General features: G+C 40.2%; 1 protein-coding gene across 1 annotated transcript in view; it reads left to right on the top strand.

Annotated features, from left to right (window-relative positions):
• GABBR2 (gamma-aminobutyric acid type B receptor subunit 2) overlaps positions 1-19,472 on the top strand; it is a 491,408-nt gene that overhangs the window by 158,269 nt on the left and 313,667 nt on the right. The gene's annotated exons all lie outside the window — the stretch shown is intronic.

The following is a 19,472-nucleotide window of genomic DNA, read 5'->3' as shown; positions in this document are numbered from 1 at the left end:
ATGTTAGTAAAATGCATCACAGGCCTGTGAATTAACCTTTTCAGGGACATATAAATCCTACGTTAAAGGGATACGATGCAAATGGGATTTTAAAAAAAGCCAACCAACTTTAACCATAACAGTTCTATTAAACACTAAAAAATGGTTTGAATATTAAAGTGTAGATAAAGTCATTGTATTTTGAAAAGGTTGACTGGCATGCATTCTTACAGAAAATGGGGAAGACACTAGCCACAGCCGTAGTTTTGGTAAGGTAAAAATGTTGAGGCAACAATGATTATCACACCAAGCATTTTTATATTTCATGCGGTTTGACATATATTAGTTTAAGTTCGCATTCAGATACCTCTAAAATTGCTGCTCTATGCCCAGTTAATTAGATAGTGATTAAACGTTGAACAGAATATTCATTGAGGGCCTGAGCTGTTGCAGTAACAGCTCGCCTTTTTCCTGCACCTTCCCAAACTCTGAGGAGAACTGTGTATAGTTTTTGTTACTCCTTCTTTCAAGTTCTTCTTAAAAGCATTTACTCTAAGAGGAGACAATGCAGATCTGCCCAGCAGTGTGTTAGAGGCGGTACTGTATGCCCTATGCTCCTAATGCTGTGAGAAGAGGTCTACCTTCTGCTTGTGCTACCTGGGGGAAGAGCTGTTCTCCAGATACCACGTCTAGCAAATCCTTGCTTGGCTGGGGGGGAGGAGGAGTATTCTGGCTGACTCCGATGAATTGGTTGTTTCTTTCTTTATCAAAGGTGGCAATGTATACATGTACAGGGGTGCATTGCTCAGGGGAATCACGTCTTAATGGTTTTCTAATCTGTTTTGTTCTCATCACGGAAGCAGAAGGCAGCAGAAGAAGCTGCTTTGTTAGTTGAGACTTATCATTAATCTTCGGTTAAGGTCTTTCAGTCTTTCTGAAATTGTCTTGAAATTCATTGCAGTGAAAAGGCAAGACTCCTGGAGACAGACTCTGCCTAAGTCTGTACGTTACGTATTTAAATTTTGCGGTCTTGCGTAAAGTTGTTTGTCTGCTGTGAATAATTGTTCCAAAAGGCAATTTCAATAGAAATCCATTAGTACTTTAATCCTGTAGACATAACTGAATATTTAATTATTTCACTATGAAAACAAGTTTACAATATCACATTTTGTCGACTTTGTTCTCTAAGTCATCAGTAACACCCCTGCCTACGTCATGAAGGACGCGCAATATGACTAGAGATTTACAGAAGAACAAGTGCGCACTCATTTTTTTTCTGCAGTCTTTTCAGGGATAAGTGTCACAGGCAGCCTAGACTCCATCAGCACACTGAGCGTTTAGTCATGCTGTAGTACAAAGTGCAGCCATATGGTGACCTTCAGTGCTTAGTGTTCTTGTACTTCAGTGATGAGGGACCGGTGTTTACAAAGTGTTTGCAGTGTCGGACTCTGTGTGTGTGTTATGTGTATATATCTATACATAACTTCTGCAGACATTTATTTTGCTTCACCAGTAGCTAATGACAACACACAGAAGGATCTGTCTTTGACAAATATCAAAAGCAATATGTGCCCCATATGCATCAAACTTGGAGGCTGAATCAAAGCCTTTATCATGACTTTGGCAGTCATTTTTGGCAGAAAAATTTCCCAAATCATAAGATGCCTGAAAGTTAAATATACCAATCCTGTTAGAGAGTTTTATGCCAAAGAATATGAGGTCTTGGGAAATGTGGCATGTTGTGAAGTAACATATATTTTGCTGTTACTTGTTGAAAATATCAAGTACATTGCAGGCTTTAAGGAAATAGAATCACAAAAGTCTTCCCCTTAACAAAAATGGAGCTTGGGGTTTATGGACAGTGTAATTCCTCATTCTTAATGGACAGACAACTTCACTTTTGCCCACTAGTTTTAGTAAGAATTTATTTAAAAAGCAGATGAACAAGAAGCTGGATAGGGAAAATAAAAAGACCTGTGCTATCCCACTCCCCGTCTCCTGCAGAAACACACAAAAAAATTCCCTGACTGGACTTCAATGGGTTATTTCCTTGTATGTGTGTTTATTCATTTTGTATACATTTATACAAGTATCATCTTCAGTTTTGCTATTTTTAATTAAAAATCTGGTTGCATTTACTCTTGGCCTGACGTGACATAACATCCTATGCAGTCCTGATGGCAACTCAGTAGGCTACCACAAACACTGCGGTAGAGCAAATGCCAACTCACGCCTACAGGCAGATGGGAAAGTAAAACACGCATGTTATTTCCAAACCACTTTAAAAAAAAGCAAACCTTCTCTTACACTATCAGATAAAAACATATTAAAGAAAATCTGTCTTTTTACACATTTAGATAAACACGTTCTGTAAGACCAATTACATTGGGTAATGTATTTGAGCAAATATGCAGCAATTAGGATGTTTTGTTGAGTTTGTCTGCTGTGACTACCAATCATACTAAAGATATGTTGGTAGCAATCTTTATTCTTTTTCTTGCTTAAAAAGAAATTCAGATGTGAAAAACTGGAAGGTGAAGGAAATACTTGACACAATCATTTTTTAACCAGTTCTATATATTCAGTTAAATTACAGTTATTACTCGCTAAGTACTTTAAAACCCATGGCAGTTAGCGTCTGCTCTTAGTATTGTCCTTGTGCCATGTTTCAGTTGGGATAGACTGACTTTTTCAATATCACACAAAGAAAACAAACAAGTGAAAAAGAACCCAAAGCTTACTGTTCTGCTTCTGACCACGGGGAATGTGCCTTTGCTTTGCTAAGATGCAGAAGTGCCTTCTGTATAATCAGGTAACTGTCATTTGCCGTCCCCATCATTTCGGGACTTGTACATTAAGACAATTTTTCAGGCTTTTCTGTTGTTCTTCATCATAAACATGCTTCTTTTGTGTATTTTCTGAGTATGGGTAAACATTCAGTTCTTTCAGAAGTAGTTTGACTTATCCAGTGATACAAAAAGAAAACCTAGATAATGGAAAATTTGTTCAATGCTGCCAAAAGTTGAAAAAAGGTGTAGATAATTAAAACCACTGCCCAAAGATTGTAAACTCTGTATTCAGTTGGGGAAAACAAAAAATAAATTTTTATATAAATTAACTAAGCTTATAAATCTTGTTTCATATACTGTCAAAGTTGTTATGCTTAGAAATGGAAGTGATAAAAATATAAATCTTCATACACCTGTCATGTAAAGATATAATATTTGCCTGGCTCTCTGCATACAACTTACGTAACAAGAAAAATAGCAAAAATATAGGATAAACAATATATGAAAATGGAAAAGTAGGAGATTGAGAGGGGGTTTTTTGGTACTCTATTACATCAGGTTTAGAGTGGAATCAGTTGAAAATATTTCATATTCAACTTTCCATTCATATTTAGTATGTTTGTTTCAATTCATTTAACAGTTTCTCGCTTAAATTCTTTTAATTTTTGAAGATAGCACAAAGTTTGTTTCCCAGCTCAGAGTGGGCTTATGGGAGTCTGTATGGGACATTAATTAGGGCACAGGGATAAACCCAAATTTTCAGGCTGTGATCATCCTGTGAACCTTCAGCATAGGTCTGAAAGGTAGAGCGGGTCACAGAATTCACTTGGTCATAAAAACCCACGATTTTTCTGGTGTTTGGACACTTTAGCTTCTGATTCATTTTGCAAGCCACTGGGACTATATATACAGTGGAATATTTGACCTTGAATAAAATTAGTTTGATTTCTATATTTAACCTAATAGTCCCAATAGAGAAAAAAAAAAATCAGAAATCATTGTCTTGTCACTGTGGCAGTCCTAGCTGGAAAGGACTTTGAGTTAAAGAAATTCTATCTGTATCATTACTGGCAAAGTTCTTCTACTAATCTGTTTTTAAAGATTTTCAAAATGGTGATTGTGCAACCTGCCTTCTCCAGTGCTTGGCTAGCAGATTTATTTTTTCATCAAATCTAACTGACATCTTTCTTGCTGCAATCTAAACTCATAATGTCTTTCCTTTTGAAAAAGAGTAAAGATTATTCTCTCTTTATGAAATGAGCCTGTTATATTTTTGAACACTCCGATCAGTTCCACTGTCTCTTTTCAGCAAGGCTGAACCTCCATTTTTCCCTAAAGGTGTTGTTTTCTGGGCCTCTGGTCATTACTCATACTCACCTCTGGGCACCCTTTCTTTGGTCCACAGCCTACTTGAAGTATCATTCCCTGAACTGGACCAATGCTCTTTTCTGAAAAACCACTCATTTCCCATTTTATGTTTGTGTGGGTGATTATTTCTGCCTGCATATGTGATAGCTTGCTCATATTTCTATTGAATTCCTGATTCATTATTTCTTCAAATTGTTGAGATTTTGTTTATTAGTTCTATTTGCTCACAGCCCATCTTTACCTAGTGTTATCTGATGATACAATAAGCGTGTTCTGTGTTTGAAGGGTATTGAATTGTTAAAGCAATAATCCCATACTCAAAGATAGCAGTGGAGTAGCAGTGGCACAAAAAGAAATAGAGCTCTTGAAGGATCTCTGTCTCCTGCTATCTCATGGTTGTGCTCAGAAATACAGTGTAGCCTCACTGTCCCTCTGAGTTAGCTTTGCTTACTGGCTGATGAGTGGCTTGGCACTGGGAAGTTTTCTTTGGTTTGACAATTTCTCTGACAGGAAAGGCAATTCTGGAATTTGAAGCATTTAAAAATGGGAAGAAAAATGCCAACAAGGAGCAAGAAACACAGTGGCTTTTGAAGAAATGTGGAAGAATGTCCTTGAGTAGTCCAGAAACTAACAAGTTCATGAGCTTTTTCAGCTCTGTTGTTCTGTGTTCAGGTAGTTAGTACAGCTTGAACCACAAAGGGCTGTCTGAATTTTGACCCTGTTGTTACCTTCCTAAAGGAAATAACATAATAAAGCCCAGAGAATTAGCTCAGCTCTCTGACCAATGGGAGAAGTACAAGGGGAAGTGTGCTAATGGGATAAGCACTCAACCCCGGTAAAGCCTGTGTCCACTTCTGGGCATGACACTTGAAGATTACGTGCTCAGAGGTGAGCAATGAAAGTGATTATAGGTCCAGAAAACTTGACCTGCAAAGACAGGCGAGAAGAGCTGATGTTATTCAAGGAGGGGTGGGAAGGAAGAATGGAGACAAGCTTGAAGCACAAAGGAGGTAACTACCAGGAGGAAGAGAGCAGAGGCAGGATTTTTCCTCCACCACAGTGAGAAAGATTCAGCTCAGACTTCAGGAACAACCTTCCAACTTTATTAAGTGTTTGTCAGATTATCTCAGGAAATGGAGCAGTCTGTCTGCCAGAAGAGCTTAGATCCCTTCCAGCCCGCTGTAGGATTCTCTGACTTGGCTCCTGCTACACCGTCCTCCCATACCTGATTTCATGCCCTGTCTCGTTCCTGCTGTTGCATGTTTAAAGGCTCTTTCTCAGCTTCTTTTTCTTCCGTAAATGCATATGCGTATAGATTTTAATTTTTTTTCATCATGGAAAAATACTTTTTAAACCTCTAGGCTCATTTAACAGGAAGTCTGCAATCACTGACTAATGTTCTTCAGAAATTAAGTTCTCTGATTATCTCCCAAGCGTTTTCTGCTTTGTGTGCTGTACCAAGTTCCCATTCACAGCAAGGAAATACAAACAAATCCCTCTTGGCAAAACAACAGGTTCTTTATTCTGTCTTTACCCTTTTATAGCATTTATAAAACCAGCTAGTATTCTTCCTGTGCTATCCTGGTTCTTGGGTTATCATTGCATGCCTGCCTTCTGTCTCTCATGTAGTGTGTATAGTCCTCTTCCTCCAATGGGTAGAAATTTTCTTCTTCCTCGTAGACATGTTTTTCAGGTGATGTTATCTGTAGCTTTTATACTGACAGTCAGCTCATGTGTATCTCTATATGGAACTATTTTAAGTCTATTAAGTCAGAATCTCTGTGGGTCTTTCTAGTAGTACCTGAGACAAAAAATGGATAAAAATAAGCTTAAATTTAATTTTAGTGGTATTAGAAATGCCAGCTGACTCTTTTTTTTTTTTTTTCAAGTAAGTGTAGTATTCTGTGTTCCTCTCAAACCTCTCTTAGGCACGGAAGAGCAATGCAGTGGCAAAGACTGAAATCCTCTGGGGGAAGATGTATTGGTGTACATTCTGCTGAGTATTTATAAAGTTACCATTTTGCTCAGTTTGCTTAATCACCCCATGAATTCATGGTTCTAGTTTTAAGATCACAAACAATTGCTGAGGAAATGGCTGACACAAACCAAACGGAGAGTTAGTGGCCAAACCCGTCTCTCTGCCCCACTGCATAACTAGTTAACTCATAAACTCTCCCGAGGCAATAGAGACCGCTTTATTATATGAAAGTTGTTATAACAATTCTATGGGATAATTCAAATATGGGGTAGTGTGTGCACCTAATGTTGAATGTAGGAAGGTTTTAAGCACCTAAAACAAAAGCTGTAGAAACTGAATTTTCATGGGTCTCTGCCTACAGTTAGTTGCCATGTCCCTACTTAAAGGTCTGCCAGTGCTGACACTTACGCTTGTACGCACGCCTGAACTGCTGTAATCTGAGTGGTGTCAACCTGGCTCCTGCTTAAACCTGACTTTTTGCATAAATCTCCCGCGAGCATTGACCAGAAATCATGTTGTGAAAGTGTCTGTGCCACACCAATGCGGTCAGGCCTATTATGAAATTCAGTGACTTCCGCAGTTTCTTCTTCTGAGGAGGAGATTGGGCCAAGAAAGGGAGGTTTGTGATGACCTTCTACTGCGTGGTGCAAGTGGTGTGCCCTTCCTTGGTGTAGTTGTGATTATGGTGATATCCTGGATGGTGGGAGGGGAAGATGTGAACACCTGGAATTAAAGGGAAGCACGTGTCCTGGAAATCCTGGCCACTAGGCTTTTACAGAGAGGAGAGACATAATCTTGGCAGAAAGCAGAGTGTCATACCTGCTTTCCTGCTTGCTGTTTCCCTCTGGCTACTGACAGTTACACAAACGAATGTTCTGAGGCACCTGACTGTTCTCATGTGCTGTCTACTGAAAGCCAAAGGCCACACACATGTTCTGGCAAATCTGCCAAACAGGATCAGGAACTGCTAATCTGAAGGCACCCATGTCTTTTATTCCTGGGTCTCCCAAGTTCTGAGGACACTGCAAACGAGGAGAAGCGATGAATGGTTCCTGACTGAGGGTCTTCCACTTTGCTGCGATTTCCAGCTACCCCAGCAGAGTCTGGAGGACTGTTAGAATTACTTTAAAATGACAGTGATTTGTGATTGAATCTGAAAGAGCCACTGAGGGATCCAGGCTTTGGGAGAGGTGTGAAGAAAGCAGACTCTTTCATCTGCCAACCCTGCATGATTCAACCTGATGGTTCAGTAAGCTCACAAACAGGATAACCATCCATGGAGAGATGTTCTTTTAATTTAATTAAGATACCTCTCTGAAATCTAGGTAAGTGATTTAGGAAGATAAGGGTTAACTTGCAATGGAATTTCATTATTTAGCCAAGGGAAAAAAAAAGCCATGCTTTTTTTAAAGGTAGTTTTTTTTATTCAGACATAGACATTAGGTTTGTAATTTGGTGACTGCTCGAAAGCCATAAATCCACATTCACACTAACTTGTTAATTAGGGCCTTATTCTTAGTAAGTGATTAACAGACTTATTTGAGTCATCACCCACAAGCTAGTCCGTGGGTACATATCATCAGATCTTCATTTGTACACAAACTCCCTCATTTTCAGCCCCAGCTTGTCAGCTGCCACTGGCCCTGGAGGCATGGACTGAACAGAGCTGTCAGCCCTCAGGATTCAGTTGCAACACTTGTGATATTTGGTGTTATACTTAATGCCTCAGTTCCTGCATTGTTATTGTTATGCAAGAATCTCAATACTCCCTAAAAAATATCTTTTTCTTTTTTTAACCCTTAAATGAGTAGGTCAAGCTTGAACTATGAACCGAGAATGGAAGGGGAGAAAAAGATAATGCCACTGTGATTTCTTTTTAATCTTATTTTAATTGGGGAAGGGAATAAGTGGGTTTTTAAATGCTTGATGTTGGCAGTACTGTAAAAATCACTGAGGTTTTTTTTTTCCCCTCGACCTGTTTATCAGCAATAGCAGACATTGTAATAGGTTAACTGCTAAAATGGGTTCTTTTAGATAATACTTCTGTTAATGAAAAATACCTGTTTTTTCAATGCCAGTCAATATTCATTCCACTCAGAAGGAGCATTTTGCTATAGGCATGTAGACATTGTGACCTATCTTCAATAGTCAGCTTCTCTTTCTCTAAAAGCCCTTCTGAATATAGTTGGAAATGCTTTGGTGGCATTATGCTGCATTGGTGCCATGTCCTGTCCATCCATTCAGCGGGGGATTAACTCTGTGATAAAGTTCTTCGCTGTCATCATAGCTTGGTACTTTAGGACTATCCATATACAACAGGTATGCCAGATCCTGGTGTACCTTACAGTGATTTTTCTCCTGATGTAATGAAGAAAGGTATGTTGCCTCTTCTGAGGCTACCTGGCTCTTGAAGGAGTACTTTTTGAAAATTTCTGTCACTATAATAGGACCTGAAATACAAGTTACCATTCACGCTTTTTGTATAGAAGGGCCGCTATCAGTACAGTCAGTTGTTTCTCCAGCTAAAGGGACCTCAGGGAAGTACTGACAGCCTTTAAGTTATGTGAACTCACAGGACAGTAGCTCTTCTGGTTCTTAAACTGTGATGTAATATAAAATGCTCAAAAGCATATTTTACACATGAAATAGTATCTGCGGGGTACTTCTACTAAACTTTAAACCTTATAAGCTATTCAGCCATTGTGTTTTTATAATGTGTAGGTCTAGGGTGGTTGCCATTATCTTGAAATGTAACACAAGCCTGTTCTTTCACTGTACTATTCATATTTCCATTCTGGTGTGTCTGAATGTCTGCATCATTGTACTACGTGAGTGCATTTTTCATACTTAAAAATAGACTCAATAACCATCTTCCTTCTCTTCCTTTCATTTTACAACTGCAGCAACAGCTACATTTCCTGTCTCAATAGCACTTGTGAAGCAATTAGGCAAATTTGGGACAGATCTTGCCACTGAATGCTAGACAGATTTCTCTTTATCCTTGCTAGGACTTGTGTGTGTGAAAGCTAACAGATTATACCCTAATGGCCTAGTTCTTTTCCTGCCCCTGCAAGAAGCACTCTTCTCATTTCACACACAGGCCATTTGATTTGGTGCCACAAAATTAATTTAATGGATCCTCTAATTGGTCATTTGTAATTAATTAGTATAAAAAATTATTAATCTTTTTCTCTGTTGTACCTTCTGTTGTCTTCAGTGACTACTTCTCATGATTATATTGCCAAAGGAAATTATTAGCACGCAAATCAGAAATACTTATAAAAAGTAAAATAAAAAGATTAAAAAAAAAAATCAGAATACCTCCAACAGTAATTTTTTTCAGTATTTCTGTAAAATCTCACTGCTTCAACTAGATTGAGGGAGAAAATAATTATTTTATTATCAAGTAAAATCAACAGCTCTTACCTAGCACATTGATTAAGTGCATATTAACAAAGCTAACCAGTCTGTAAATTTCCTCATAAAAGATAAATATAAAAGGACACACAAATCACACCAACCCATTGCTGTATTTATGCCCTGTAGTAAATAACAAAAATGGATAAGGCAGAATATCCCCCAAAATATAACATTACTTCGACCATCCCAATAAATTACACTTCCTCCACAAAAGCAATGCATATCAGTAAGTTTGTCCAACATACCTCAATGTTTCCTGTTATTACTCCTCCCCCTCTGCTCATGCACATCTACTTTAAAACTGTTGGGGATCATAAGCGTGCTTATGCAGATTTAGTGCCCTTCTCCTTCTGAAGGATTTCAAATCCATATCTATTACCTTCTCACAAAGACCCCTTAAAACCGTCAGCAGTTCAACGATCTGGGGGAAGTTACATACCCTCTTGTCAAAGCTGTAGCATTTTGTATTACTGAAGAAAGCTTTCTTGATCAATTCCAGAGGAGCAACAAGCGGTTTTGAAAAGAGCAATAGAAATGACAAGGAAGTCATGCATTCTGAAACTGATAAAAAATTCTGCTACAAACTTGAAGCCTGAGCCATCTATAACACATCTATAACACATCACCAGTGTGATGTGTATGCAAACGGTAATCCATTTTTCTCACAGCAATGGGGTTCTTGATAGGAACAGGAAACAGTACCATAGTACAAGACTTTGGTAATGCCTCATTAAATCATTAGAATATTCTGCAAAAATCTGGCCAAGATGTTCACAAAATTTAAACTAGAACAGCCCAAAAGGGGTGAATAAGAGAACGGAAGATGTGTCTTGGGGAAGAGATTAAAAATGTCATAACTTGTTTACTGAAATGATGATGAGTACGTGAATATTTTCCAACTGACTTTGAGGCTAATTGTCAAGGAGGAAGAATGATTCTTTCTGTTGAAAGAGCAAATGCATGTACAGTGGTCGTAAAGTATTTAGATTAGAAGGTTTTAAAACAGTTTCTAAATGTCCAAAGACTGAAGCTCTAGGACAGCCTACATCAAAGGAGTTGTGGGTGCAGAGAGATAGGGAAGATTTAACGGCTCTGTGTAGACTGTGTTGTTCTGTTTATACAGGGAAAGCGCGAGAAACTGTTGAAAGTTTGTGGTAAAACAGCTAGACTCAGGATGAGTCATTAAATGTCTGACTGGTTGGTAAATCCAGGAGAGGTTAAGAGGTGTTGAGCTCTATTGGTTGTGGTAATTTGGACAATTATTACATGAATATCACATAAATAATCATACTACTCAAGGTTTTCTGCTAGATGCCATCACAGAAGGAAGGATTTCAACCCCTAAGATGAACAACTTGGGTTTTTTCTGCTTCTTCATTTATTTGTTTATTGCCTTTCTTTTAAGCATTGAAAATTGGGTACAGAAAGAGACAGAGAGTGGGGCAAGGCATGATGGTATTCCTATTAGCAGCCAGTTCTTTCACTTGGTGTGTCCTGCTCAAGGGTGTAGGTGGCTGCCTTGGCTGGCATCAGGATCACGAGTCTGCCACCTCAGGCTAGTGGTGACTTCCTCCCTTCCTCTACTCCTCTGCCATGCGAGACATAAGTCCAGTAGTTCAGGTTGTTACAGTATGAGATCAAAGGATTGTTTCCATGAGCACAAAGGAGCAGAGGGGCAATGGCAGGTGGAGGAATGCCAGAAGATTATCAGATAAACAGAGCACCCTGACCTAGCTACTCACAGGTCTGCTGCAAAAGGGTGATGGGCCCCGTTGTCCAAGTGTGAGACCCGTCAAGATCAGTCAATGGGTGGTCTTGGGACCACCTTTGAAAAGAAGGAGGTTACTGCCCTATAGGGTGTGGGAATCATTATGAGATGTGGGGGAAGGGTGTCTTGGGGTTGTGCGAGACTTATTATGGGATGTTTAGAGGAGGAACCACAAGCAGGGAAAAAGGGAGAGGGATCAAGGCAAATTGGGGAGGAAAAAGTGTGGGAAAATAGTGGGGAAAGGGGTTAAAAGAGGCTGGTTGTGTGTAAACAGGCTGCTGGTCAGTACCCTTGTCTGGCCGTGTTCTGTGCCTGACCATTCGTCCTGTCTTCTCATTAAACTCCATTTCTAACTAGTTTTCTGGCTGAGGGCTCTCTGTGCACATCTGTGTGTAAGGAGGTCTAAGTGCTAGCATTGGAGTGGGGACCAAGACTCATGGGACCCATGTGTCTGCAGTGCCAGAAAACAGAGCAAGTGCAGGTATGTCTGCAGTGTATGATCACTAGCAAACATCAAGCTAGACTAGCCAGTGAGCAGTGTGAGTCCTGGTAGCCATAAGTCTGGGCCAGATAACAGAGAGACTAGAGGGTCGGAGAGCTGGCTGCTGGAGGGATCAGGAAGCCAAAACCAGCTACGAAAGAGACTGTGGGGCCTGGGAGACAGCTGAGAGACCCTTTTGCATGTGTGTGTGTGTGTATCTGAGGCACCTGGAGAACAGAGGACCCAAGGGAAAGTTACTGGGTAGGCTGAGGATCTAAGGCAGCCAGTGGCTGGAGAGACCTGTAGTGTGCATCTGTGTGCCTGAGCACCAGCAACTGGAGCAGGGCTGTGGGTCTCAGGGGCTCATATGTCCAGGTGCTGGCAGCTGGGGAGACCTGGGTGTCCAGGGACAGCTGCTGGATGGACTGACTGTCTGAGCCCAGCTACTGGAGGATCCATGTTTTGCATATGTATATATATTTTCAGCTAAAGCACCTCCATCCTGACCAGCCAGAAAGGGAAACAGAATGAGGCTATTGATGCTGTCTGTGTTTTTGCTAGTGCTGTGGTTTTTGTCTGTGTTCATCTGTGTGGCTGGTCACATGCGTGTATATGTGTATTCCCTATAGGGAATACCTGTTTAGCCTCGCTACTGGCTAGACCCGGGGGCACAGAGCTGTGGCAGCCTTGCCTCTGTTGGCCCAACAGATTCAGCAACTCTAACAAAGGTCACTAGAAGTTTCACAGAATAAATTCTCCGTTTCTCTGTAGGTCAAGGGCATTGGCAGTGTTTCTCATCCTTCTATGCTCTCGTTTTGTGGCACATCATTGCTGTCTTCATGGGGGTTTTACTACAAGTTTCCAGTTTAATATAGTGTATAGGGAGTATTTTGCGGATTTGGGTTATTGGAGTGCATGTTCTCTAGGTTCTTCTTACTACATGGTACCCTGCAATTGCTGAAGTGGGATTTAACGATCAAGGTCTAGTTTTATATTACAGTAGGCAGATTATACTGTGTGCCATCAACTGAAAATGGTTGCTTTTTAAGTCAGCAGTTGTATCACTTGGAGCTTCTGGGTTGATCTTGTGCATAACCTCTGGAAAGAAGCACAAAAGAAATGGTTGACCTCTCCTCCTTTTGGTACTTGTAACAATAATATGTTCTCGGTCTCAGCTGCTGTATTGACATATATCAGCAGTAGATGACAAACTCCACTCCCACTGGATACAGATACCACTCCTGTTCATGCACAATAGCATGCCCTTTCTCCTGCAGAATACCATTGTTGAGTCATTTGCAACCTTGTGTATGCTCAGATTTTTTTTCCCCTGTGCAAGACTAAGTTTTTGTTTTAGCCTTTTTTTAATTTGGTGGGTTTCATTGTTCCTAAATGTGTAAAGGTATTTCATTTCTTCTTGCTGAATTTCATCCTATTTTTTCCAGAGTGTTTCTCTCATTTACCATTGTTCCGAATTCTACAGCTGCAATTCTGTATCTTGGAACCTCCCTGAAGAGTTACATGCAAGTGTCATAGCTTACATGTTATTTCATCATTTGGTCTCTTAAGACAGCAGAACTGGAATAAACTATATGAAACTGGTGTAGACCGCCTGACATTCTATGACACTTCCGTAGCTAGTTTTCTTTTGTAGTTTTCTAGCTAGTTATATGCCGACTAAATAGTAGTTCAGCCTGCTTAGGATAGTTGTTAGCCTGCTTAGAAAATATCATATGATAGTGTTAAAAGCCTTGTTAAAAAGAAGTTGTGTATCTTCCCTTGTTTCTCCTTCAGGTATAAAATTTGTTTTCTGTCAAAAAAGGTGATCTGACTGGTTTAGCATGATTTGCCCTTTATGTTTATGAACATCAGTGAAAAAGAAACAAACTTGAAAACGGAGACAGTTATGCAGTAAAATTGTGTACTTCAACATCTGTCCAAAATTTTAAAAATCAAAATTACTTTTAAACATGTTTAGACAAGATAATGCACCTCAATGCATTAATTTTAATATCACATATTTAGATGTGATAAAATGCAAGCCAAGCTGACCCAAAGAATTGTAGAAGAAAATGTTTAAATGTTTTCAAAATGAAATGAGGAAATTAAGGGTAATATACTTTTTCTACTAAGAAGAGTTGAATAATTTCACAGGTATTCTTTAATTTTGAGAGGCATTTCTCTTCTGCCAATAAAAAAATGAAAAATTTTCAAAAGCTTTCCTGTGGAATTTGCAGGTATGGTGATACTGGAAGTTAAGGAAGGATTTGGCAGTTTTTTTCCCGCTCTGCAGTAGAATAATGTTAAAATGCACTTCTATGTTACAGGATTCAGAGGTCTAATTACAATATAGCTTTCACATTATGTTAATTTTGAGCATTATTTCATTCTGATACTTTATATTGAACCTCTCTTTATTAAGACATGATGGAGCAAATCCGCAACTTGTTTATAAGACATCAAGCATTTTCCTTTTCATTTTCAATTCAGATTAAAAAAAATAAATCTGCAGACATCATCTCACAAATAACAGCAGTCATGTCTGAATTAAAATTTTCTACTCAGACTCTTGGCTGTGTTAATCACCTTGTTCGGTGTTCAGAAGCAGAGCCTCTTTCTGTGTCCTCAGCATCCTGTGCTCTCGGCGGTGTAGCTTTCAATATTTTCACATTGCTCAAAATCTGTGTGACTTTATTAGCACAGTGCTGAGCCTGAGCTAATATACCCTGCTGAGGGACTTAGCTGCGGCACAGAGCTCTGGCAGAATATCTCCTGGTATTGTAAGAATTACTTGTTAAACTCTATACATGTTGTTGACATAGCAGCAGTGTCTTGAAGCACTGACTAATGCTTCCACAGCTGTAGGTAGTATCAAGCACTTGGTTATTATCAGGAAAGTTGCCAACATATTAGCAATGTTTGTATGCACAGTTACTCTAGCCAAAGGTACTCTTTGTTGTTAGGCACCACTGTTAGAAATATTCTTAAAAATGTCTTAAATCTGCCATTTCTGTAGCCCCAGCTGACTCTGGAAGCTAATAGCATTGGCAAAAAGCTCCTTAGAAATTATAAGCAACACCCATATGCCAGCATTTGTTGCTAAGTGAAATAAATTGTTACTAGCACGGCCAAGTTGCTGGAACTGCTTGTAACAGCTGTGAACCCCAAAGCAGGTGATTAATGTCAGCTCAAAGCATTGCCGGCTGCCTGACGGAGCTTGTAACACCCAGGAACTCTGAACTGCAGGACTCCTGACAGCTGCAAGCGTTGCTGACTTCCTAGCGATACCTGTAACAGCCACAAACCCTCAAATACAGGACTCACAGCATCTTCTCTTGTCCGTCTTTGCCCGGCTCCAGTGAAATCTAATTGCCAAGATGAAACTTGAGGAATTTCAGAATGTGTCCATGTAGTTATTTTTGCTCAAAAATCAGCTTATAAGCTTCATTATCTGAGAATATATATATTTTATTTTTTTTTTTTTTAATTTACAGCTGTCCTTGCATTTTGAAGAAAGAAGGGGGCTGGATTCTCAGTGTGGCCATACTCTCTATTTATTGCCAGGGGGTGGGGACAGGCTTTTATGGAACCACTTATAAAATTCTTATCCTGGGAGCAGTTCCATGCTATTTCCTATCTCGGTATAATTGAAAGCAGCCTGAGGATTAGAGATTTAGCTTCCAACTAAGAATTGCCAGAGTTGCAGCATTGTGCCAGCAGCTCCAACCCTCTACTTGTTGTATGTGTGGGGAGCTGCAGTGAGTATAGGAAGACTCAGTAATAAAGCATAAACCTTTAAAGATGTCGAACTGTATGCATATAAAAGGTCAGCATATAGGCCAGTTGTCCTACAGTATTTAATATGTCATGTTGCTGGATAGGAGTTCTAAGGCATGCCAATAATTATAACATCTCTAACATTACCCACGGGATACACAATATTACTGATCAATCTAGGATTGTAACAGGCAAGAAATCCCACTATTTACCCATGAACCATCTACTTTTTTTGTTAGTAGAAGGAATATTTCCATTGTCTCTGCCAAAATTATGTTTACTAGTCCTTGGACTGCTAAGCAGGTGTACCCAGATCTTGAAATCCTGACTTTTTCGTTAAATACAAATATTGTTTAGTATGATAATGAGCACAATGTATTGCTGAGGTAATTAAAACAGTGTTGATCATGGGTTCTTGTGAACTTTTAACAAACCCGTAGTTTATTTGCTCTCTTTTCTAAGCAAGGACTATGCAATATAAAATGGAACATGAAAGAAACAGGTTCTGAACAAAGTAGAAGAGGTGATTCCTCAAGTAAAGTATGGTTAAGCTGTGGATTATTATGCAGGCCAAAAATTACGCCTTCAAAAACTAGCTGAACTAGGTAAGTTCATGGTAGGGAAAAAAGCGTGAGGCATATTAAATGCAAGGACATCAGAAAGATCCAAAGAAATCTGTGAGCCACAAATTTCTAGAGGTTGGGAGTTTCCTTTGGGAATGTCTCTAATAGTGGCTGAGAGCAGATGTCCAGGAAAGAGCAGGCACAGAGGTGAAGGAACAGCGGTGTATGTCTTTGCTTTGACCTGGTACAGACATTCCCCTGACGTGTTCTTAAGCTTTTTTGAATTGGAGCGTGGGGCGCAGTGGACCCCAACATAGGTGTTTGCCTTCCTTTGTGAACAGCTTGATTGAGTAAAGTTGAATGAACAAATTTGAATGTTTTGTGGATTTTTCCCATTCATCTCCTCAGACTGCCAGCTCTCAAGCTTCATGAAGAGGAGTGAAGTGATAACAAATTTATGGATGATTATCTTAGGTGAAATCTAAAGCTACTCTCTTATCTGCAGTTCTTAGATGGATGGCAGTTTCAGAGTGCGGAAAATGGAGATAACTGCATTTGTGGGATTTGTGAATTTGCATTTGTGAAATCATGTATTGGAATTATGTGACTCAAATAACAATGTTTTTTCAATGACAACCATCTAAATAATGAGACAGTAAGCTGGCTACCTGAGCCTAAAATACTGCACAGTAACTGCATATACAGAAACAATATGAAGGATTGAGGTTGAACACTGTTACTTTAGATTTAGTGAAGATATTTTCGGTATAACTGTGTATGAATAATAGGGCTAGGGGGCATCATTCGTAAGGAATAATGTGTTTGCTCTAATATCAGTTTGTTGGCAAGGAGGAAAATAGACGGATATACCATACATATTATTCTGCTTTAGAGCTTTAACTTGCAACTGCACCTTAGTGGTTTTTAAGTCATCTTTATGACTGTTTTATTTCACTGGTTTTATTTTACTGTTTTAATTCATTTTTATCAAAAAAATTTTGAGAAGGTGACAAGCATGGAATTCAAGTATGCATGTAGGCATTTAAAAATATTTAGTATTTGGACCACGGGGGTTGGTACTGGGGCCAATACTGCTTAACATCTTCATTAATGACTTGGATGATGGGGCAGGGCACACCCTCAGCAGATTTGCAGGTGTGACAAAAATAGGAGGATTGATTGATACGCCAGATGGTTGTGCTGCCGTTCAGCAGGACGTCAAGAGGCTGGAGATCTTGGCCAGCAGGAATCTCCTGAAGCAGAGGAAAGGGAAATGCCAAGTCCTGCCCTTGGGGAGGAATAAAGCCCAGACACCAGCCTGTGCAGGCTCGGTGTGTTTAGCTGGAAAGCAGCTTTGCAATAAAGGCCCTGGGGCATCTGGTGGACACCAAATAGAACATGAGCCAACAATTGCCCTTGCGGCACAGGCGGCCAGGAGCACCCAGGTTCCGCCACGGAGAGTGTTGCCACCAGGTCAAGGGAGGTGGGTGAGTCTTGTCCTCTGCTCAGCCCTGGCTAGAGCAGATCTGAAGTGGTGTGTCCAGGTCTGGACCACCCAGAATGAGAGAGGCATGGACATACTGGAGCAAGTCTAGCAAAGGGCTACTGTAGTGATTAAAGGCATGGGGCATCCGTCATGTGAAGACAGCCTGAGAGAGTTAGGATCCTTTAGCCTGGAGAAGGCTCAAGGGAGATCTTATATGTGTATAAATAGGAGCAAATATCTTATTTTGTAAAAATCCCTAAGCACGTTTTTGTTCAATCCTTCCATTTTATAAGAAGCAGGACAATGTTTAGCGTTATGAACAACTTCATTTCCATGAAGCAAAAATAGGCATAGCTTCCACACTCACAACAGGCTATAGTTGTGAATCCCAGTCATGCTCAACAGCAGCAGCTTGTGCATGCTGCTAGCGTTAGGTTTGGATGGAAGCCGTGAGGGGCAGAGGTGCTGTGGCGGCTGCCTGCCTCGCCTTTGTGCCAGGACACAGGGGCAGGCTGCCCTCTGGTATCTGTTCCTTCCCTGACCAGTGGTCTTTGGCAGCCGTGGGGCAGGGGCTAGGGAGAGGGATCACTGCGGGAGGGAAGTGAGAAGCAGATCAGCTGGGACAGGCACCACTTTCTCCAGCCCATTGAGTTGCTGGGATGCTTGTTCTAGCCTCACTTTTCTACCCCACCTCCTCCTGGAACAGTTCCTGATTCTTACCTCTTCCAAGCAGCTCAAGAGGAGGCAAGCTGAGGTTACCTTAGGGAGAGAAGGATGGCTGTTTTGTGCCTTTGTATTGTGGGTCTCAAGAAAGAGGCAAATGCTGTGTATTGCATAAGAATGGGGAGGGGTACGAAGACATAGGGGGGTGCATGTCTCTGCCCAACCTCACCCTCCAAAAACTTGCAGTGGCATCTCTCTTTGAAAGCTGTTGTGAAACAGTGCTGTACTTTCCTGAAACAAGCACCCAGAAACCTAGAAATACCTGGAAGCTGTAATATTCCTATTGGAGTCATTGCCCTCCCCTGCTACCTCCTGACTTACCTCCCTTTCAGCCACCACTGTGAATTGAGTCCTGCAGGCTTGGAACTTGAACAAATGCATGGTTTTACTGGCAGTGAGAGATGGAGGCTGTCAACGTAGGAAAATTATGTATATTGATCTTTATGTGTAGCTTATGAGTTCTCAATAACTTCAATAAGTAATAGCGTCATAATTTCTGAATGATTGCATACTCTATGTGAATACAGAAAAAATCCTTTCCATCAGCAGTGAGGCCATTCCATTTTCCTTTGATCAATAACTTGAAAGTAGGCACCACTTTAACACAAAAGGACTTGAAACAACTACAATTTGAATGACATCTTGACAGCATCAACATATTTCATAGACAATGCAGGGAAGGAGAGTATAATACTTTGATATATTTTCTTTTTTCTGGATCCACTAATTCAAAACATTTCCAGACCATATGTTTCTGAGGCTTTACTCTGTTTTGCTTTTTTGGTTGTGGCTCCTACTGTCTCCAGGGAAACTTCATATCTGTGGTGCACCACTTTGTGCAAAGAACAGTAAGAAAGCCTTCTACCCATCTGTCTCTCCTCCATCTTTAGCTGGCTGTCATAGGAGATAATTGTGCGTGACTCTCCAAATCAAAAATGTATTGGGTTTGGCTGCAGTATCTGTCCAGTATCCTCTTTCCCTCAATTTTACTACAATGCTTCTTCAAAGCCATGCAGTTTAGTGTAGAAAGGGATGGGTTAAAGTTGTAGTTCTTCGTCTTTAATTTAGTCAGGTAAAGTACATTTCCTGTTATAGTTCAGCTGTGTTTGCACTTGACTTTTGGTAAAGCAGAATGTGCAG

The sequence above is a fragment of the Phalacrocorax carbo genome, chromosome 2, assembly GCF_963921805.1.
Source record: "Phalacrocorax carbo chromosome 2, bPhaCar2.1, whole genome shotgun sequence".
Taxonomy (NCBI): domain Eukaryota; kingdom Metazoa; phylum Chordata; class Aves; order Suliformes; family Phalacrocoracidae; genus Phalacrocorax; species Phalacrocorax carbo.
Note: the sequence above shows the minus strand (reverse complement) of the source record. Positions and strands in the feature narration are given on the sequence as shown.